Consider the following 23,706-nt stretch of genomic DNA (forward strand, 5'->3'; position numbering starts at 1 on the left):
GGTTCTAAGGCATACAAATAGGAGAGTTGTGTGTAAATAAGAGTTCTCTGGCAAATAAATAAGGTTCGTTTCATCTGGATTAGGCAAAGATAGATGTTTCTTTATTGCATAAGTTTTCAGAGTGTTAAATATCCACAGCATGAATCTACAACTGAGAAATATAGTATGCAGCTTTTTATAATGTTATTTGACTTTTTATTCTTGAGAAAGATTTCCTAGGAGTAGAGTTCTTCAAAACACATTTTAATAAATACTATTTTAATGACCTTATAGGTTAGGAGTTGGCAAACTATGATCTAATGTCCAAATAAGGCTTGCTGCTTGTTTTTATACTGCCTGTGAGCTAAGAATAGTTTTTACGGTTTTTAATGGTTGGAAAAAATCAAAAGGATTATGTTTTGTGATACATGAAAATTCTATGAAATTTAAATTTACATGACCTTAAAGTTTTATTGGAACACAATCTCACTTGTTTGCTTACATACTGTTAATGGCTGCTTTTACACTCAACAACAGAGTTGAGTGGTTGCAACAGAGATCATATGTAGCACTCTGATCACCTCACACTGCTGTTTGATGCCACTATAAATTGCAATGATGCAGTTATAACTGAACCGTGTTTCAAGTGTCATGTGTACTTCCAAAGTGCAACATTTTATTTTACTTTTATTACCAGTGCATCCTCACTATGTCAAAACAAGTTAGGCAGGTAAAAGTGGACTCTAAATGTCACATTTTTAAGGCACAGTGGAGTGTGGAATACTTTGTTGTCAAATTAGATGGCAAATCATTGTATTTACTATGCAATAACATTATAGTTGTGCTATAATGGACCCTTATGACAAAGATGCTATTCCAAATCAGAGGAGAAAGAAATCCCCATTGGGATGAAAAATATGAATTTGACCTTACCTCACATTATACATGAAAACAATTCAAGGTGGATTATAATCTAAGTGTGAAAGACCAAATGATAAAACTTTGAGAGATAATGTAGAAGAATGACTTCATGACTTTGGGGTATGGAAAGTTTTCTTAAACAGAATACAAAAAACACTAACCATAATGGAAGATTAATAAATTTGACTAAATTGTACTTAAGATCTTCTATTCAGCAAAAGATAACACAAACAGAATAATAAGGCAAGCCACAAACCTTTGGAATTTAGATGGCCAATCCATGACAACCAAGAGTTCAATTAAGTGACCCTTGTAGGTATCAAGTTCCATTCAAAATATTAGCAATCACAGAGCTCAAAGTTTGCAGAAAAGAGAGCTAACAATCTTACCTTTCTAGTCACAAAAATATATGCTAAATATAATGCTCATTCTCACATATAAAAGTTAATTTCTCAAATGAGCAATAAATAACTTGTTGATATTTATTAACACTATTAAGCAGTACTTTGAAAAGTACACAATAGATGGTATTAGAACTAATATGTTCAAACACTTTAAAATACAATAATACAAATAAATTGTTGTTCATTCATATTACACCAACCACAACATTTGTAAGGCACTAGTTCTGCTATATACAGAATTAAACCTGACTAAAGTGAAAAGAAAACACATTACAATGCAATTATTTATGTGGTTGTCATTTAGAGCCCTGGGTTTACTGAAATAATCATTAGACTAGTAAATAAACCTCAACAAAACCAGTGCACTATTTTATGTTGGTAGATGCATTAGCTTTATTGTAGCTGGTGGGCAAAGACAATTTGATGAAACTCCCAGAGAATAACACATTTCACAGTGAAATGTTTTTGCATCCTTTGCTTCATCTGGTAAATATAGGAACCATTAAGAGTTTAAATGTGGCCAGTTTAGGTCAATTTAAAACTCTGAATACAAATATTTAAAGTCATTATTTTGAAATCAGAGATAGAATCCCAACAGACAAATGTTAATGAGGCTCAATCAAGTGATGCTATGATGTTGATATATAACTACTAAAAAGAATTATTTCAGGAGTATAGTATTACTCATCAAAATTTCCTTCATATAACCTAAGTCTTCATGCTAAAAAGAAGCTTTCAAAAAGTTCTTCAGCAGAAAGAATATGGGGAAATCTCTACCATCCCTCTAAATTTTGCTGTGAAATTAAAACCTTTCTAAAAAAAACAAATTCTTAAATAAAAGTGGCTGAAGAGGGCTCTCCCCTTTTAGGGACATTCACATCTTTTTACACTTCTACTTAAAGTGATGAAAGGGAAAAAACCTACAATCAAGAATACTTTACCCAGCAAGGCTATCATTCAGATTTGAAGGAGAGATTAAAAGTATTAAAGACAAGCAAAAGCTAAAAAAGTTCAGCTCGATGAAACCAGCTATCCAAGAAATGTTAAAGGATCTTCTCTAAGCAAAAGGAAAAGGCTACAACTAGAAATATGAAAATTATGAAAGGAAAAATCTCTTTGATAAAGGCAAATATACAGTAAAATTAGTAAATCAACCACTTGCAAAGCCAGAAGGAAGGTTAAAAGACAAAAGTAGTAAAATGTATATGGTGTGAATGTTCTGATTTCATTCTTTTACATGTAGCTGTTCAGTTTTCCCAGCACCACTTACTGAAGAGACTGTCTTTTCCCCATTGTCTATCCTTGCCTCCTTTGTTGAAGATTAATTGACCATAAGTATGTGGGTTTATTTCTGGGCTCTCTATTCTGTTGTATTGAACTATGTGTCTGTTTTTTGTGGCAGCACCATGCTATTTTGATTACTGTAGCTTTGTAGTCTGAAGTCAGGGAGTGTGATTCCTCCAGCTCTATTCTTTCTCAAGATTGTTTTGGCTATTTGGGGTCTTTTGTGTTTCCATACACATTTTAAAGTTATTTGTTCTAGTTCTGTGAAAAATACCCTTGGTATTTTGATAGGGATTGCATTGAATCTGTAGATTGCCTTGGGTAGTATGGTCATTTAAAAAATATTAATTCTTCTAATCCATGAACACAGTATATCTTTCCATCTGTTTGTGTCATCTTCAATTTCTTTCATCAGTGTTTTATAGTTTTCTGAGTACAGGTCTGTAGGTAGGTTTACTCCTAGGGATTTTATTCTTTTTGATGCGATGGTAAATTGGACTGTTTCCTTCATCTCTCTTTCTGATAGTTTGTTGTTAGTGTACAGACATAAAACAGATTTTTGTATATTAATTTTGCATCCTGCAACTTTACTGAATTCTTTGATGAGCTGTAGTATACTTTTGGTGGCATCTAGGATTTTCTATGTATAGTATCATGTCATCTGAAAACAGTGACAATTTTAGGCCTTCCTTTCCAATTTGGATTCCTTTTTCTCCTTCCTTCCTTCTTCCCTCCCTCCCTCCCTCTCCTTTCCTTCCTCCCTCCCTCTCCTTTCCTTCCTTCCTTCCTTCCTTCCTTCCTTCCTTTCTTTCTTTCTTTCTTTTTTCTTTCTTTCTTTCTTTCTTTCTTTCTTTCTTTCTTTCCTTTCTTTCTTCCTTCCTTCCTTCCTTCCTTCCTTCCTTCCTTCCTTCCTTCCTTCCTTCCTTCCTTCCTTCCTTCCTTCCTTCCTTCCTTCCTTCCTTTCTTTCTTCTTATTGCTGTGGCTAGGACTTCCAATGCAATGTTGAATAAAAGTGGCAAGAGTGGGCATCCTTGTCTTATTCCTTATCTTAGAGAAAATGCTTCCAGCTTTTCACCATTGAGTATGATGTTTGCTGCAAGCTTGTCATATATGGCCTTTACTATGTTGAGGTATGTTCCCTCTATGCCCACTTTCTGGAGAGTTTTTATCTTAAATGGATATTAAATTTTGTCAAAAGCTTTTTCTTTATCTATTGAGATGATCATATGGTTTTTATTCTTCAATTTGTTAACATGGTGTATTACATTGATTGCTTTGTGGATACTGAAAAATCCTTGCATCCCTGAGATAAATCCCACTTGATCATGTTGTATGATCCTTTTAATGTATTGTTGGATTTGGTTTGCTAATATTTTGCTGAGGATTTTTGCATCTATGTTCATCAGTGATATTGTCCTATAATTTTGTTTTTTGGGATATCTTTGTCTGGTTTTGGTATCAGTGTAATGCTGGCCTTGTAGAATGAGTTTGGAGGTATTCCTTCCTCTGCACTTTTTGGGAATAGTTTGAGAGTGTTAGGTGTTAACTCTTCTTTAAATGTTTCATAGAATTCACCTGTGAAGCCATTTGGTCCTGGACTGATGTTGGGAGTGGTTTTATTACTGATTTAATATCATTACTGGTAGTTGGTCTGTTTATATTTTCTATTTCTTTCTTGGTTCAGTCTTCGAGATTGTACATTTCTAGGAATTTGTCCATTTCTTCTAGGTTGTCCATTTTATTGGCATATAGCTGTTCATAGTAGTCTCTTATGTTCCTTTGTATTTCTGCGGTGTTGGTTGTAACTTCTATTTCATTTCTGATTTTATTGATTCAGGCCCTCTCTCTTTTTTATTTGATGAGTCTGGCTAAATGTTGATCAATTTTGTTTCTCTTTTCAAAGAACCAGCTCTTAGTTTTATTGACCTTTTTTTTTCTTTCTTCCTTCCTTCCTGTCTTTCTTTCTTTTCTTTTTTTTTTTTTTTTTTGTCTCTATTTCATTTATTTCTGCTCAATCTTTGTCATTTCTTTACAACTTTGGGTTTTGTTTGTTCTTCTTTCTCTGGTTCCTTTAAGTGTAAGGCTAGGTTGTTTATTTGAGATTTTTCTTGCTTTCTAAGGTAAGTTTTTTTTCGCTATAAACTTCCCTCTTAGAACTGCTTTTGCTGCATTCCCTAGATTTTGGATCATTGTATTTTTGTTTTCTTTTGTCTCCAGGTATTTAAAAATTTCCTCTTTGATTTCTTCAGTGATTCATTTGTTTTTTAATAGCACATTGGTTAGCCTCCACATGTTTGTGTTTTTTGCAGTTTTTTTCTTGTAGTTGACCTCTAGTCTCATTGTGTTGTTGTTGGAAAAGATGCTTGATATTATTACAATTTTCTTAAATTTACTGAGACTTGTTTTGTGGCCTAGCATCTGATCTATCCTGGAGAATGTTTCACATGCACTTGAAAAGAATGTGTATTCTGCTGCTTTCGGATGGAGTATTCTATATATATCTATTAAGCTCATCTGGTCTAATGTGTCATTTAAGGGCAGTGTTTCCTTATTGATTTTCTGTTTGGATGATCTATCCATCAATGTAAGTAGGGTGTTAATGTCCCTTAGTATTATTGTGTTACTGGGGATTTCTCCCTTTATGTCTGTTAATATTTGCTTTACATATTTAAGTGCTCCTATTTTGAATGCATATATATTTACAATTGTTATATCTTCTTCCTGGATTGATCCCCTGAGCATTAAGTAATGTCCTTCTTTGTCTTTTGTAACCGTCTTTATTTTAAAGTTTATTTTGTCTGATATAAGTATTGTTACCCCGGCTTTCTTTTGATTTCCATTTGCTTGGAATACGTTTCTTCATCCTCTAACTTTCACTCTGAAGTGAGTCTCTTTTAGGCAGCATATATACAGATCTTTATTTTTTCCTTTCAACAACTCTATGTCTTTTGATTGGAGCATTTAGTCAATTTACATTTAAAGTAATTATTGATATGTATACTCTTATTGCCATTTTATCAATTGTTTTGGGGTTGTTTTTAAAGGTGTTTTTTTCTTTTGTTCTCTTCTCTTGTGATTTGGTGACTATCTTTAGTGTTATGTTTGGATTCCTATTCTTTTTTATGTTTGTATCTATTACAGATTTTTGATTTGTGGTTACCATGAGGTTTATATATAGCAATATATCAATATCTATATCTATCTCTATATTTATGTGATTTTTTAAACGTTGCTTATCTCTTAATTTCAAATGCATTTTAACAACCCTGCATTTGTACTCTCCTCCCCTCATGATTACTGTATTTGATGTTATATTTTACATCTAATTGTTTTGTGTACCCCTTAAGTGCTTATTGTGGATTTAGATGATTTTACTACTTTTGTATTTTAACCTTCCTACAACCTTTGTGGATGGACGATTTCCTACCTTTACTATATGTTTGCCTTTCCTGATGAGCTTTTTCCTTTCACTATTTTCTTAAACTGTCCTCATTTCTTTTCATTCTTTTTTTCTTTTTTCTGTTCAGCATCAGTGATTTCCACTACTCTGTTTTCCAGCTGGACAATCCATTCCTCTGCATCATTTAGTCTACTCCTGATTCCTTCTACTGTATTTTTCATTTCAGTTATTGTATTCTTTATCTCTGTTTGGTTGTTCTTTATATTTTCTAACTCTGTGTTAAAAACTTCTAACTTCTGACTCTGTGCATCCATTCTTCTCTTGAGTTCTTTGAGCGTCTTAATAATCATGACCCTGAACTCTTTCTTGTGTAGATTGCTTATCTCCACTTCATTTAGTTCTTCTTCTGGGGTTTTATCTTGTTCCTTCGTTTGGAACATGTTATTCTGTCTTCCTGATGCAGGACCCTTGGGCTGGGGAGCCCTACCTGGGGCTTGGACCTTTCACTCCTTTGAGAGAACTCTCTGCAATTGCAATTATTATCCCATTTGTGAGTCGCCCACCCAGGGGTATGGGACTTGATTATATTGAGACTCTACCCCTCCTGTCCATTTTGTTGTGGTTCCTTCTTTATATCTTTATTTGTAAATCTTCTCTGGTAGGTTCCAGTCTTTTTCATCAATGATTATTCTGCAATAGTTGTGATTTTGGGGTGCCTGTGAGAGGAGGCAAGCTCAGGGTCTTTCTATTCCACCATCTTAGCCAATCCTCCATCAATTTCTATTCTATCTCTATGGATTTATCTATTCTAGATATTTAATATACATATGTAATCATACAATATGTGACCTTTTGTATCTGGATTCTTTAACTTTTCATAACATTTTTCAGTTTCATTCATGTTACAGCATGTATCAGTACTTATTTCCTTTTTATTACGAATAGTATTCCATTGTATGTACATATCATAATTTGTTTATCCATTCATTTGTTGATGGGCATTTGGGATGTTTTCACCTTTTTCCTATTGTGAATAGTGCTGCTATGAATGTGCATATACATGTGCTTGTTGAAGACTGTGTTTTCATTTCTTTTGGGTACACACCTAGGAGTGGAATTGTGGAGTCATACGGTAATTCTATTTTCAACTTTTTGAGGAAACACAGAACTGTTTTCCACAGTGACTGGACCATTTGACTTTATTACCAACAATGTGCAAAGTTTCTAATTTCTCCACATCCTCACCAGCACTTGTTATATTCCATTGTTGTTTTTATTATTATTATCACCATCCTGGTGAATGTGAAGTGGTACTTCATTGTAGTTTTGATTTGCATTTCCTTAACAATTAAGGATATTGAGCATTTTTCATGTACTTCTTAGCCATTTGTATATCTTCTTTGGAGAAATGTCTATACAAGTACTTTGCCATTTTAAAAATTGGGGTGTTTGTCTTTTTTGTTGTTGTTGAGTTGTAAGAGTTTTTATATATCCTGACCCTTGTCAGATATATCATTTGTAAATATCCTTTCCTATTCTGTATGTTGTTTTTTCACTTTTTGATTATGTCCTTTTTTAAATTTTGATGAAATCCACTTTATTTTTTTGTTCTGTTGCTGTGCTTTTGATGTGATAGCTAAGAATCCATTGCCAAATCCAAGGTTATGAAGATTTACTATATTTTCTTCTAAGAGTTTTTAGTTTTAGCTCCTATACTGATCCATTTTGAGTTAATTTTTGTATGTAGTGAGAGAGAGGGGTACAACTTCATTCTTTTGCGTGTGATATCAAGTTGTCCCAGCATCATTTGTTGAAGAGACTTTTCTTTTCCCATTGAATAGTATTGGTTCTCTTGTTTAAAATTAACCAATCAATGACCTCAAAGACACAGGCAACAAAAGAAAAAATAGACAAATAGGACTATATCACAATTTTGATATTTGGTTTCTCGAAAGACACTGTCAACACAGTAAAAAGACAACCCACCAAATGGAAGAAAATATTTGCAAATCATATAGCTGATAAAGGATAAATATCAAGAGTGTATAAAGAACTGCTACAACTCAACAACAACAAAAAACCCACTTCAAAATGGGTAAAGGAATTGAATAGATATTTCTTCAAAGAAGATAAAAAATTATCAGGAAGCACATGAAAAGATGCTCAACATCACTAATAATCAGGGAAATGCAACTCAAAACCACAATGAGATACCACCTGACATCCATTGGGAAATCTACTGTCCAAAAAAAAAGAAAATAGCAAGGGTTGACAAGGTTGTGGAGAAATTGAAGCACTTGTGGACTGTTGGTGGGAATGTAAAATGGTACAGCCACTGTGGGAAACAGTTTGGTGCTTCCTTAAAAAATTAAAAATAGAATTACCATATGGTCCAGCAATTCCACATCCAGACCTATACCCAAAATAATTGAAGGCAGGGTCTGGAAGAGATATCTGTACACTCAAGTTCATAACAGCATTATTCACAATACCCAAAGGGTAGAAGCAACCCAAGTGTCCATTGATGAGTGAATGGATAAAATATGGTATACACATCCAATGGAATATTACTCACTGAAACTCTGGCACATGCTACAACATGGATGAACCTTGAGGACATTATGCTAAGAGAAATAAGGTGATTACAAAAAGACAAATACTGTATGATTCCACTTATATGAGCTACTTAGAGTAGCCAAAATCAAGAGACAGAAAGTAGAATGGTTGTTGCCAGAGACTGGAGGGAGAAGATAATTAGGAGTTATTATTTACTGGGTATAGAGTTTCAATTTTGCAAGATGAGATGTGTTCTGGAGATTGGTTACTCAACAGGGTGAACATACATAACACTGCTGAACTGTACACTTAAAAATGGTAAAAATGGTAAATTTTGTAATATATACTTTACCGTAATTTTTTAGAAGTCTGTACAGTAAGTACATTTTGAGAGGTAGGATGGGGTTTTGATGAGGAAGGGGCATACCTATTTATTGCCATTTTACCCCTTATTATAATTTTAATGGAATTTTGGGAGTTAAGCAAAATTGTAAATTTAAACTGTTGCATAGATTTTTGTTTGTTTTTTTATTTTTTTTAGGAGATAATATTTAAATACCAATGTGTGAAGGATAGGCTGAAATCAGGAAAACCTGATGGCAATAGAAAGCTACAGGGAGCAGTTATAATAGTCAAATTTAAACACACTCATGGGGTTGGACTCCAGCCTCTAAGAGTATTTGCAAATTAGCTTCAATTATTTATCAGGGAAATCTCTCTCTCTCTCTTCCAGTATCTCTAGGACTGACAAATACAGCAACAATCCAATTCAAACAACAGACATCTTGGTATGCTCACATTACTGTGATTCTCAAGAGCTTCTAATTTATCTGGAATCACTGTACCCCTCAGTTTCATTTCTATCAAATATTGGAATTTGACATGGATTATTTTCTTCCTCCCATTTTAGGTCAACTTCGGCCTCATACTGTTACATGGCATTATCCAACTTATAGATTTAGACAAGTGAAGTCCAAGGTACATTCTACCTGGGGAAGAGGAAAAGTGGTAGAAAACTGGAAGAGAGATGGAGGGAACCAGCACCTATTGAGTACATCTCTAAAGCTGTATTATTGATTTTAAATAGGTTATGTCATTTAATATTTATGACAACCCTATGAGGTATATATTGTCATTTTCTGTTGTATAAATTAATAAAAAGAGACTTGGAGAGCTTTGATAACATTCCCAAAGTTAACTAAGTCATACAGAATAAGAAAATTGAGTTTAGAACTCAGGTGGTCTAAATCTGTTCTGAGGTTGTTTTCTGACCTGCCAGGGGTGGTTAGCCCTGAGCTTAGCTTGATTTTAACCAGAAAGTTGTCAGAAATTGGCCTTTGATTAAGATAAGAATGCATCACTGGGTTTTCTCATTTCTTCATGCACATTTTCCCGGTTGCTGTAACAAAGATGCTTCATCAAATGGAGAACAGATCCACACTTTGCCAATAGGAAACAGGATTCACACTCAACAGTTGCCTTTGGTGCCCAAATACACTATGAGAGGATAAACAGATTCAAATTCTGTATTTTGAAATTGAGAGCTGTGGAATAAAACATCACAGATTCAGTGCTGATTATGGTTAGATGTTAAGTCTGTTCTTGCTACCAAATAACAAAACAAAATAGTGATGAGCATTGAATTTGCACCAGTGCACTCTTTGTGCTTACTTATTCATGAATGCTACACTGATTTTTTCCCAACTCATAAAAGGTTTATAAGACTACAAGAGGGAACATACTGAAAATTTTTAAATATTTAGTAATTGATTGGCAAGTTTTCAAATTATGCTAGAAAATTAAAGTCATCTTTCTTGTTCAGTGGAACAAACTTGCATTAGAATTTTGAAGTAGTTCATTGCTTAAATAGATCAAAATCCTGTGTTTAGAATCTGCTTCTCTTATGTGGGGATATGGAAAATAGTGAATATGTTTCTAGATCTTCATAAAGCAAACCTTTGTTAGAATATCTCTTCCTCCAATTTCTCCATCCCAAGCTGACCTATATAGCTGACCACTCTCTAAACTTGTGTTCCTACTTATTGTGAGAAACACCTGACATTGAGATGACTGTTAACTCCTTGAAGAAAGCTTCAGACTTCAAATCTCATTCTTTGCAGTACCCGGAGCAGCGCTTCTCAACCTTGCCTACAGGTAAGAACAAATTGTGTTGGTTAATTTTATGTGTCACCTTGACTCGACCGTGATGCCCAGATATTTGGATAAACGTTATTTCTGGGTGTGTCTGTGAGGATGTTTCTAGACGACATTAACATTTGATGGATAGATTGAGTAAAGCAGGTTGCCCTCCCCAGTTTGGGTGGGCCTCATCCAATCCACTGAGGGCCTGAATAAAGTGAGATAGAGTGAGAAAGAAATATTTCTCAGCTACCTTTTCTGAATCAGTCAATGTTCCCTGGGCAAAAGCAAATCTCTGAATTGTTATCCTCTACTCTGAATCTAGCTCCAGTATTTCTTCAATATCTTGTACATTTTTCAGATGCTTTTAAGAATATGATTGTTTTATTCTAACACTTTTAAAGTTGTCTTCAACAGGAGGATTGATTCAGATTATCTAGTCCATCATCACAGGAAGGGAAGTCCTAATCATGCCTAAATTAGGGATTGGGGTTTTAATGTTTTTACAGTGACTTGGCTAACTTTGGGCTATAGCCTTGACTCCAAATAAGGAACTGGAACAAAGCCCCCAGAATAAAACTAGGATCCCCCCCCCAAAGGGGATCACACTTTTTGTTTCTATGAAAAGGAAACTAGAAAAACTTCACCCATGAAGTTTTGGAAAAATGCAAAATAGCTGGTCATTTGCCTGATTTTGTGACGTGGGGGCGCTTCAAAGTCTAAGAAATTGAAACCTTGAGGCCACTCCACCAGTGGCCTCACTGTGGAGAGTGATGTAGAGGATCTGAATTTATTCTACCCCATAGCGTAAGACCTTAATTTAAAAATTATCCGTAACTATTACAATAATTTGGGGCATTCAGCAGGGAAAAAAAGTAACCACAAAATTGCTCCATGGAGATCTTTCCACACCCCAGAATTCATTAACTCACACATATAAAGCAAACCCCCATTAAAGTTAAGCTAGCAATAAAAATTTACAGACAGCATGAGCATGAGATGATCTGGCATGAGGAAGAGTCACCAGACACAGCAAACTAGAGAATTAATAGGCTAAGAACTTGAGGTAACAGAATAATCTCATGAAGTCTACAAAGCAAATTTGTTTAAATGATCAAAGAGATGAAAGAAGTAGTAGAAATCACACTGATGAACAAGCCACTGTGATTAAAAAAAAGAGGCAAATATTTAAAAGAACCAAGTATATTTTTATTAATGAATATAGTCATTATAGTCATTGGAATTTAAAACTCAGTAAATGTTTAAATAGTGAAAAAGAGAACTAGTGACATAGAAAATAAATCTCTGGATATTACACAAACACAGATTAAAAATATAGAAAACAAAAAAGAAGTTATAAGACATGAACGGTGTAATTAGCAGGTCAAACATGTCTCAAAACAGTTCCACAATGAAAGAACAGAGTTGCATCAAGGTTTGAGAAGAAAATGTCTGCAAATTTTCTAGAATTGAAGAAAAGACACACACACCAAAAGAAAAGACATGAGTATTCAGACTGAAGGTACATTAAGTCCCCTGTTCGATAAATCAAATGAAATGCAGAAGTAGACACACTGTCACCAAAGTAGAGAATACCAAAGATAGAAGGAAAAATTTAGAATACACCAAAGAGGAAAAGACAGTATATTTATAATGCAAATAAAACCTCAACTGACTGACTGAAGACTTGTTATATTGACAGTCATAAGATGATAGGATAATAATTTCAAAATGTTGAGGAAAAATAACTCTCAGTCTATAAATCTATACCCAGATGAATTATCTTCAAGAATAAAGAAAAAATAAAACCCCTTCCAAACAAGCAAAGAATAAGTTTATTGTACTCAGATCCTTGAAGAAAGATTTATAAAAGTAAATACTTCAGGAAACTTAAACCAGAGTAAAGTGTGGGCTGTAAGAATAATATGAGCAAAACAATGTAGATAAATCAAATTAATAGTTGAGTATATAAAAAAGAAAAAGTAAATGAAGAATCACTATTATGGGACTGGAAAAAAAAAGGTGAAACTGAGAAACAATCCAAATTAACATGGGTAGTAGGTGCTTGTTGTAATCAGAGTCCTTACATTTTAAGGAGGAAGAACTATTGACTAATTTTAGATTTTCAGTCAAGTACAATCAGTAACCCTTACATCCATAGAGGGGGGATACGTGAGTAAAGAAAACTCAATCAATCAAAAAAAAAATACATAAAAGTAAGTAAGCAAAGTAGGAGAAGGAACAAATAAAAAGCCCGGAAAGTCGAAAACACAATACAATATGGTAGGAATTAAACCAAATAATATGAGTGATCATGATAAATGAAAATAGAATAAACTGGTCTTTTGGAACACAAAGATTGTCAAATAGGATTTCAAAATATAATCTAAAAAAAAAAAATACAATCTAGCTATATGTTTTACACAAAGAACTCATCTAAAATATTATGACACAAAAAGAATGAGGACTTGCGGTCATTGCTGTGACAATGACCCCATTTGTACCCAGGCTGGGGAGGCCATGGAAAACTCATAATCTGCTGGATCTGTAGACAAATGGTGATTCATATTTACTGACCCTGTTACTAAAAAAGATTAGTTCTCCAGTCTTCCAATTTTAACATACTCATTTAGAACAGAAGCATTATTAATTCTTCAGTATTTGAAGAAATGACTGTGGACAAAATGTGTCTTTTGGGTTTTCACATGCCAATCTAGAAATGGTGCCAAGGTTCATTCACTACTTGTACCCTTCTGCAGTCTAATTCAATATGTGCCAGCTCATTCTAGCTCAGTCCTAATGAACTAGATCCGCAGTGCAATCAGAAAATCACTGTTTGCTGAACTAAACATAATACCAATCATTCCTTGGAGGATACCATAAAACTACAAAATGATTTTGTTATGTTAGAGGTCTAAATAGGGTAACTAAAGATAATACTGTTAAGTTCATTTCACTGATGCTAAAAGATTAAAATTTTCCTAGTATCCTTTGTCATTACATTTTTCTTTTTAGAGTTATTATTTTAATCTAATATAAATATAACACTCAGTAATATGTATTAAATAGTATATCTGAAAGACTGATACTTTGCATTCAGTTTATTAAAATTCTAAGCTGAACATTTACTTATCTTTCTCATGATAAGATGTGGATAGAAGATAGATGCACACTCATTTCTCAGGGCAAGATTGTGAATATTATCAACACTTAAAAATAATATTATGGATGACTAGAAAGATTAATGGAATAATAGAATCCATAAGTGAAGTCTAATAGTCATATGACGAAGGTGGCATTAGTGAAGAAAAGCCAGATTCTTCAAATAAGTCATGTTCAGACAGCTTATACCAAGATATATTCCACGTGAAGCTAAATTTGATGATAAAAATGACTCCATAAGGTACTAGAAGAAGACATAGATTGCTATATATAATCTTGGCATATGGATGGCCTTTCTTAGTATGATATAAAACCAGGATCATATAAAGGAAAAGAATAAGTAAATCTATTTAAAAATTAGTAACATTTCCATGAAAACTTTATATAGTAAAGTTAAAAACAACATATTGGCAAAAACATTTGAAGATAAATTACAAAGTGCCATTTAAAAATCCACATTGAGTTTTTATAACTCAGTAAGAAAAGATGAACACCACCAATAGATATATGGGAAATGATATGAAAAGTCATTTCATATATAAAAAATACTGAGTGAAAATAAATGCTCATCCAGCAAATAGTTTAAAAGATGTAAGTTAAAAAAGCAATGGGATACTATTTTCTAATGTATAAGCTTAACAAAGATTTAAAACTTTGTTTACTATTACCCCATTAGCAGGATATTGAGGTACAGGTGCTCTCATAATGTGGGGATGCAAATTAAATTAGTTGTAACTGCTATAGCAAAAATTGACTACATAAATCATTTTTTGTCAGATTTACTGAGATATAATTACATACAATAAAATTTATTCTTTTAGAGTATATGATTTGATGAATTTTGACAAGCACATATATTACTATAAAAATCTCCATTTCCATCATTCCCAAAAGTTCCCTCCTTCCTCCTTGAAGTAAAGCCCTTTTCTTCATCCCTAGGCCTTTGCAACAATTAATATACTTTCTGGTCCTATATAGTTTTGCCTTTTGTAAAATATCATCACCTTTTTTTATCTGGCTTCTTTCATTTATCGTAATGCTTTTGACTGTTGTTGTATGTATCAGTTTATTCCTTTTCATTGCTGAATACTATTCCATTGAATGGATGTGCCACAGTTTGTCCATTTATGACTTGGGCATTTGAACCCAGTTTGGGGGCATTATGAATGAAATTTCTATGAATATACATGAGCAATTTTTACATGGATATATGCTTTCATGTTTCACTGGTAAATATCCAGGAAAGGGATTACAGGGTTATATGGTAGATGTATGTTTAGCTTTATAAGGTACAGCCATACTGTTTTCCAGAGTGGTTTTACGTTTTGAGCATTTTAATTACTCCATATTCTCACTAACACTTGGTATTGTCAGTCTTTTAAATTTAACCATTCTAGTGGGTCTATAGTAGTATTTTATTGTGGTTTTAATTTGCATTTGCCTAGTGACATACTGCAAATCTTTTCATGTGTTAAAACATAATGATAACACCAAGTGCTGGCAACATGAAGAAACTGGATCACTCATACATTGTGGTGGGAATGTAACATGGTGCAGGCACTCTGGAAAACAGTTTGGTAGTACCTTAATAAACTGAACAGGCAAGTACCATATAACCACGCAATTGTACTCCTGGACATTTATCCCAGAAAAATTAAGAAGTATGTTCATAGCAACATCTATACATGAGTGTATATAGCAGCTTTTTTCTAATAGCCAAAACCTGGAAACAACATAGATGTACTTCAGTGAGTGTATGGTTAAACAAATTGTGATAAATCCATATCATGGAATATGACTCAGCAATAAAAAGGAATGAACTATTGATAAATGCAACAGCCTGGATAAATCTCCAGAGAATTATACTGAGTAAAAAAAGCTAACTTCAAAAGGTTACATACTGTATTATTCCATTTATATAATATTCTTGAAAGGAATTCTAGACATGGAGAATTAATTAATGTTTGGTTAAGGAGGGAAATGAATGTAGCTATAAAAGGACAAAATGAAGAATCCTTGTGGTAACAGAAACATTCTGTATTTTGACTTTATTAATGTCAATATCCTGGTTTTGATATTATAGTATAGTTCTGCAAGATTTACTAGTGGGGGAAAACTAGGTAGAGTGTACTCAGGACCTTTGCAATATTTTTTGCAACTGCATTTGAATGTTCAATTATCTTAAAATAAAAAGTTTAACTTAAAAAAGTTAAATATACACCTACCATATAATCTAGCCTTTCCATTCCTAGGTATTCACCAAGGAGAAATGAAAGCTTATGTCCATGCAAAGAGTTGTATAAGACTGTTCAAAGAAGCTTTATTTGTAATAGCCTAAAACTGAAGAGAACTCAAGTATCCTTCAACAGGTGAATGGATAAACATATTGTGGTATATCCAAACAATGAAATACTCAGCAGTAAAAAGAACTGAACTTTTGGTACATGCAACACTATGAATGAATCTTAATATAATTAGGCTGAGTCAAAGAAGTCAAACAAATATAAAATTATACAAATGCACTTTAATCTTTGATGACAGAAAAGAGATCAGATGAATTTACAGGTGCATTTCAAAGCTTGTCAAATTCTACACTTTTAAGTGCATAAAACTTATTGTATTTTAAAATATAACTCAATGAAGCTGTAAAAATAGTCATTCTCTTTGTGTTTTTACAGAATTTTATTTAGAATCTCTATTGCCGTGTGAGCTGTGGAGTTAGAGGCCTGGGATGGAGTCCCATTTTCATCATTTATTAACCATGTAACTTTAGGGAAGTTAAAATCATTTCATCATCTATAAAATGGATATAACAAAAGTGCCTACCTCAAAATGTTCAGAGGATTGAATGTAAAAATGCAGCTCTTGACACACTGCCCATCAACTAGTAAGTGCTCAAAAAATGCCCAATGCTATTATCAATAACACTACATAGTGACCATTTAAAGGTTAGGAGGGACCATGTCTTACCCATTCTTGTATTCCCACTATCTGTTTTGTGTTTTTTTTAACATCTTTATTGGAGTATAATTGCTTTACAATGGTGTGTTAGTTTCTGCTTTATAACAAAGTGAATCAGCTATACATACACATATACCCCCATATCTCCTCCCTCATGCATCTCCCTCCCACCCTCCCTATCCCACCCCTCTACGTGGTCACAAAGCACCCAGATGATCTCCCTGTGTTATGTGGCTGCTTCCCAGTAGCTATCTATTTTACATTTCATAGTATATATAAGTCCATGCCACTCTCTCACTTTGTCCCAGCTTATCCTTCCCCCTCCCTGTGTCCTCAAGTCCATTCTGTATGTCTGCGTCCTTATTCCTGCCCTGCCCCTAGGTTCTTGAAAACATTTTTGTTTTTTTTAGATTCCATATATATGTGTTAGCATGGTATTTGTTTTTCTCTTTCTGACTTACTTCACTCTGTATGATAGACTCTAGGTCCATCCACCTTACTACAAATAACTCAGTTTTGTTTCTTTTTATGGCTGAGTAATATTCCATTGTATATATGTGCCACATCTTCTTTATCCATTCATCTGTCGATGGACACTTAGGTTGCTTCCATGTCCTGGCTATTGTAAATAGTGCTGCAATGAACATTGGGGTACATGACTCTTTTTGAATTATGGTTTTCTCTGGGTATATGCCCAGTAGTGGGATTGCTGGGTCATACGGTAGTTCTATTTTTAGTTTTTTAAGGAACCTCCATACTATTCTCCACAGTGACTGTATCAATTTACATTCCCACCAACAGTGCAAGAGGGTTCCCTTTTCTCCACACCCTCTCCAGCATTTATTGTTTGTAGATTTTTTGATGATGGCCATTCTGACTGGTGTGAGGTGATACCTCATTGTAGTTTTGATTTGCATTGCTCTAATGATTAGTGATGTTGAGCATCCTTTCATGTGTTTGTTCGCAATCTGTATATCTTCTTTGGAGAAATGTCTATTTAGGTCTTCTGCCCATTTTTGGATTGGATTGTTTGTTTTTTTAATATTGAGCTGCATGAGCTGTTTATATATTTTGGAGATTAATCCTTTGTCCATTGATTCATTTGCAAACATTTTCTCCCATTCTGAGGGGTTTTTGGTCTTGTTTATAGTTTTCTTAGCTGTGCAGAAGCTTTTAAGCTTTACTAGGTCCCATTTGTTTATTTTTGTTTTTATTTCCATTACTCTAGGAGGTGAGTCAAAAAAGATCTTGCTGTGATTTATGTCAAAAAGTGTTCTTGCTGTTTTCTTCTAAGAGTTTTATAGTGTCCAGTCTTACATTTAGGTCTTTAATCCATTTTGAGTTTCTTTTTGTGTATGGTGTTAGGGAGTGTTCTAATTTCATCCTTTTACATGTAGCTGTCCAGTTTCCCCAGCACCACATATTGAATAGGCTGTCTTTTCTCCACTGTATATCCTTGCCTCCTTTGTCATAGATTAGTTGACCATAGGTGCTTGGGTTTATCTCTGGGCTTTCTATCCTGTTCCATTGATCTATATTTCTGTTTTTGTGCCAGTATCATATTGTCTTGATTACTGTAGCTTTGTAGTATAGTCTGAAGTCAGGGAGTCTGATTCCTTCAGCTCCGCTTTTCTTTATCAAGATTGCTTTGGCTATTCGGGGTCTTTTGTGTCTCCAAACAAATTTTAAGGTTTTTTGTTCTAGTTCTGTAAAAAATGCCATTGGTAATTTGATAGGAATTGCATTGAATCTGTAGATTGCTTTGGATACTATAGTCATTTTCACAATATTGATTCTTCCAGTCCAAGAACATGGTATATCTCTCCATCTGTTTGTATCATCTTTAATTTCTTTCATCAGTGTCTTATAGTTTTCTACATACAGGTCTTTTGTCTCCTTAGGGAGGTTTATTCCTAGGTATTTTACTCTTTTTGTTGCAATGGTAAATGGGAGTGTTTCCTTAATTTCTCTTTCAGATTTTTCATCATTAGTGTATAGGAATGCAAGAGATTTCTGTGCATTAATTTTGTATCCTGCCCCTTTACCAAATTCATTGATTAGGTCTAGTAGTTTTCTGGTAGCATCGTTAGGATTTTCTATGTATGGTATCATGTCATCTGCAAACAGTGACAGCTTTACTTCTTCTTTTCCGATTTGGATTCCTTTTATTTCTTTTTCTTCTCTGATTGCTGTGGCTAAAACTTCCAAAACTATGTTGAATAATAGTGGTGAGAGTGGACAACCTTGTCTTGTTCCTGATCTTAGAGGAAATGGTTTCAGTTTTTCCCCATTGAGAACGACATTGGCTGCGGGTTTGTCATATATGGCCTTTATTATGTTGAGGTAAGTTCCCTCTATGCCTACTTTCTGGAGGGTTTTTATCATAAATTGGTGTTGAATTTTGTTGAAAGCTTTTTCTGCATCTATTGAGATGATCATATGGTTTTTCTCCTTCAGTTTGTTAATATGGTTTATCACATTGATTGATTTGCGTATATTGAAGAATTCTTGCATTCCTGGGATAAACCCCACTTGATCATGGTGTATGATCCTTTTTATATGCTGTTGGATTCTGTTTGCTAGTATTTTGTTCAGGATTTTTGCACCTATGTTTATCCGTGATATTGGCCTGTAGTTTTCTTTCTTGTGACATCTTTGTCTGGTTTTGGTATCAGGGTAATGGTAGCCTTGTAGAATGAGTTTGGGAGTGTTCCTCCCTCTGCTATATTTTGGAAGAGTTTGAGAAGGATAGGTGTTAGCTCTTCTCTTAATGTTTGATAGAATTAACCTGTGAAGCCTTCTAGTCCTGGGCTTTTGTTAGTTGGAAGACTTTTAATCACAGTCTCAATTTCAGTTCTTGTGACTGGTCTGTTAATATTTTCTATTTCTTCCTGATTCAGTCTTGGAAGGTTGTGCTTTTCTAAGAATTTGTCCATTTCTTCCAGGTTGTCCATTTTATTGGCACATAGTTGCTTGTAGTAATCTCTCATGATCCTTTGTATTTCTCAGAGTCGTTTGTTACTTCTCCTTTTCCATTTCTAATTCTATTGATTTGAGTCTTCCCCCTTTTTTTCTTGATGAGCCTGGCTAATGGTTTATCAATTTTGTTTATCTTCTCAAAGAACCAGCTTTTAGTTTTATTGATCTTTGCTATTGTTTCCTTCATTTCTTTTTCATTTATTTCTGATCTGATCTTTATGATTTCTTTCCTTCTGCTAACTTTGAGGTTTTTTTGTTTTTCTTTCTCTAATTGCTTTAGGTGTAAGGTTAGGTTGTTTATTTGAGATTTTTCTTGTTTCTTGAGGTAGGATTGTATTGCTATCAACTTCCCTCTTAGAACTGCTTTTCCTGCATCCCATAGGTTTTGGGTCGTCGTGTTTTCATTGCCATTTGTTTCTAGGTATTTTTTTATTTCTTGAGTGATCTCTTGGTTATAAAGTAGTGTATTGTTTAGCCTCCATGTGTTTGTATTTTTTACAGATTTTTTCCTGTAATTGATATCTAGTCTCATAGCGTTGTGGTCGGAAAAGATACTTGATACGATTTCAATTTTCATAAATTTACAGAGGCTTGATTTGTGACCCAAGATATGATCTACCCTGGAGAATGTTTCATGAGCACTTGAGAATAAAGTGTATTCTGTTGTTTTTGGATGGAATGTCCTATAAATATCAATTAAGTCCATCATGTTTAATGTATCATTTAAAGCTTGTGTTTCCTTATTTATTTTCATTTTGGATGACCTGTCCATTGGTGAAAGTGGGGTGTTAAAGTCCCCTACTCTGATTGTGTTACTGTTGATTTCCCCTTTTATAGCTGTAAGCATTTGCCTTATGTATTGAGGTGCTCCTATGTTAGGTGCATAAATATTTACAACTGTTATATCTTCTTCTTGGATTGATCCCTTGATCATTATATAGTGTCCTTCTTTGTCTCTTGTAATAGTCTTTATTATAAAGTCTATTTTGTCTGATATGAGAATTGCTACTCCAGTTTTCCTTTGATTTCCATTTGCATGGAATATCTTTTTGCATCCCCTCACTTTTAGTCTGTGTGTGTCCCTAGGTCCACTATCTAACTGTTGAACAATGTACACTCTCAATCTTTAATAAATTGAGTTGAATAAGATGGCTTATTATTACAATACTCCAAAGTACCTTTACCGTTCCTCAGCATTTGAACATTTGGGCCATTTCCAGGTTGTTTTTTTTCTGTTGAAACATACACAGCTACAACATGTTGTCACAGTAATCACACAGACCTTCCCCAACCCATTTCGACTTACTTCTTGGGATACAGTCTCAGGAATAATATTATCACAGCAGTGGGCATGATTAGAATATTGGATTGTGGTGACTTTTATTTTGTGTAGGATACCTTCCCATCCCCTGTCATCTGGTGCCATCATCTTTACTTTGAGGGATGCATGAGGAGGAGAGTAGTCTGGAGAGCATGGTCATTCATGGTGTCCACCTTCACTGGTGAGTCTCTCATTATCCCATAAACCTCTGGGCAAGTGACTGGTTTGTTAATGGGAGGGCATGTGACCTAAGTCTATCCAGTAAGTGTCCAAGTTGGAGAGGGAGAGATAGCCCTCTCTTTCTCTTGGATCTTGAGATGTAGGATATAGGCCTCAGATGATCAACTGCTCATTCTTCAATAATGTTAGCAACTCTAGTCCTTCAAAGTTATAGAAGAATGCTTTTTTTACTTAAATATAAAAGAAGTCTTGACCAATATGATTAGTTTTATGTTTTTTTCCCCCAACTCTCATTTAACTTACTGTACTAAAAGCTTACTCATTTGTAGTGTTACCAGAAACATATGAGTGTACTTAATCCCCTTTGCCCACCCACACACGATTTTAGAATTTAAAAAAATTATCTTTTACTAATTTAATAGGTGCAATAATTGTCTAAGTTGAGGGTTCTGAACCTGCAACCCATCTTGTCACATTGTTTTTCTCAGACTCTTTAAGAAATGCAATACAGAAGACTCTGCAGCCCAATGCATAGTCTACACTCCTAACTAAAGCTTCTGACTCCATCTTTGTCTGCTTTACAACCCTGGTGAGCTGGCCTGGACAGTAAACAAAATGATCTGATTCACCCATTTCTCTGAAATCCTGAGATAGGCCTAAAGTCTGGCTGTGGCTCTCTGCAACATTCCAGAGCCTCCTCCACCCCTTGCTACTACTTACTGCAGTAGAAGTATACAGAGAAGACAGAGGGCAAGCAAGAAATAGAGCAGAAGAAATTTTCATTATTTCTTCACTCTTCCCACCAAAGGTTTTATCTCCTAGTGCTGAGAGAGTGATGAGCAAAAACACTGTTAATACATAGCTACCATGTATTTAGTGCTTATTAGGAGCCAGGTCTTATTTATATATATAGCCAGTTTAATCCTCATAACAATCCCATGAGCTTGGTGTAGTTATCCCAGTGAAGCTAATGAAACTGACCTAAGGGAGATTAAGTAAATTTCCCAGGCTCACATGTTCATAAGGGACAGAGCCAAGATTTGACCCCCCAGCCCAGACCACTGACCTCCCTGACATAGAGCATGCTGCCTCTCAGAGGTCACACCATTTAGAATGTATAGTGCTTGGCAGTGACCCTCTCTCCCTTGGCAGGTACAGAAAGACAGTAGATACTTTAAAAAGCCTTATTATTAAGAAAACACCTCTGTCATAATATAAATTTTGAACATAGCTTTAGGGTCAAGGGAACCATCTTGTATACCTTTTCTTCCTGTAGGGAAATTGATCAAAAGAAAAGGAAAGCACTGGTGCACATAATCTTAATAGATTTTAAATGATCTTTGGACCACCAAATGCTACCAAAATGCTTCTAAACTCTAAAATGCTGTGAAATTATTTTTAATTTTTCAATCAATTTAAAATATATCATTTATATTTATGTTCCTAATGTGCTATGCTTGTAATTTACAATATGTTGTGATTCTCTGTATGAGCAATATGTTTACAAAAATATCTTTGAAACTTGGAGCATAAGTTTTCTGTTTTAAGATACAATGAAGAGTTATAATTATATGTATTGTCAGGCCAATAAATCCACAATCACAAAGCTGTTTCTAAGTGAAAATACTTATGCTGTGTTAAAATTTCTAGTATCTCATTGTATAGTAATGGCCCAGTTTCTCCTTTTCAGCTGCTCCCTGGTACCCTCTTAAAAAAGTTGTAGATTTAAAAACAGCAACCTTTACCTTAAACTTTATAATAAGTGGCACTCCTGTTCTTATCCTACTGAAGACACTTAATGCCTACAGTATGTAAGTATAGTTAAGTAAATGACAAAAATTCAATGGTTTCTAATTACTGTGTAACAACTTTTATTAGTTTTTCTCTTGCAGTTAAGTAGCAGACTTCTCCAAATATATTTTAAATATATATATATATATATATATATATATATAATTCTTTTTTCTTGTTTCCCTCATTTTACTTGGGATTTTCAGAGCATTTTTGCTCTCAGAATCACATGCCATTTTAAAATAAGACCCTTCTCTACATGTATCTCGTGTCAAAAAGTCTCTGGGTATAAATTCTACTTCTATTTATAATTGAGAGTCCTGGTAGCTTTGTTTCTCTGCTTGTTAGTATTCAGCTCTCACTAACTTTTCTCTGCCAAAAAGTGTTAATAACAAGTTGGCTATTATACACTGTAAGTGAGCTATGCACATGAAAAGGATTATTAAAATGTTACATGAGATATAAATTCAAAAGTATACAATTATACATGAAAAGCAAGAATATGGCTAAAATACCACTATACCTACTGAATAAACAGAAAAGACATGTCAGAACTTCACTGGCTTTGCTGACACTAACAGCAGTAAAGTCAGGAGAAGGGTTGGTACTTCAGTAATAATATCCTTGG

The sequence above is a fragment of the Eubalaena glacialis genome, chromosome 2 (assembly GCF_028564815.1).
Source record: "Eubalaena glacialis isolate mEubGla1 chromosome 2, mEubGla1.1.hap2.+ XY, whole genome shotgun sequence".
In the NCBI taxonomy this organism is placed as follows: domain Eukaryota; kingdom Metazoa; phylum Chordata; class Mammalia; order Artiodactyla; family Balaenidae; genus Eubalaena; species Eubalaena glacialis.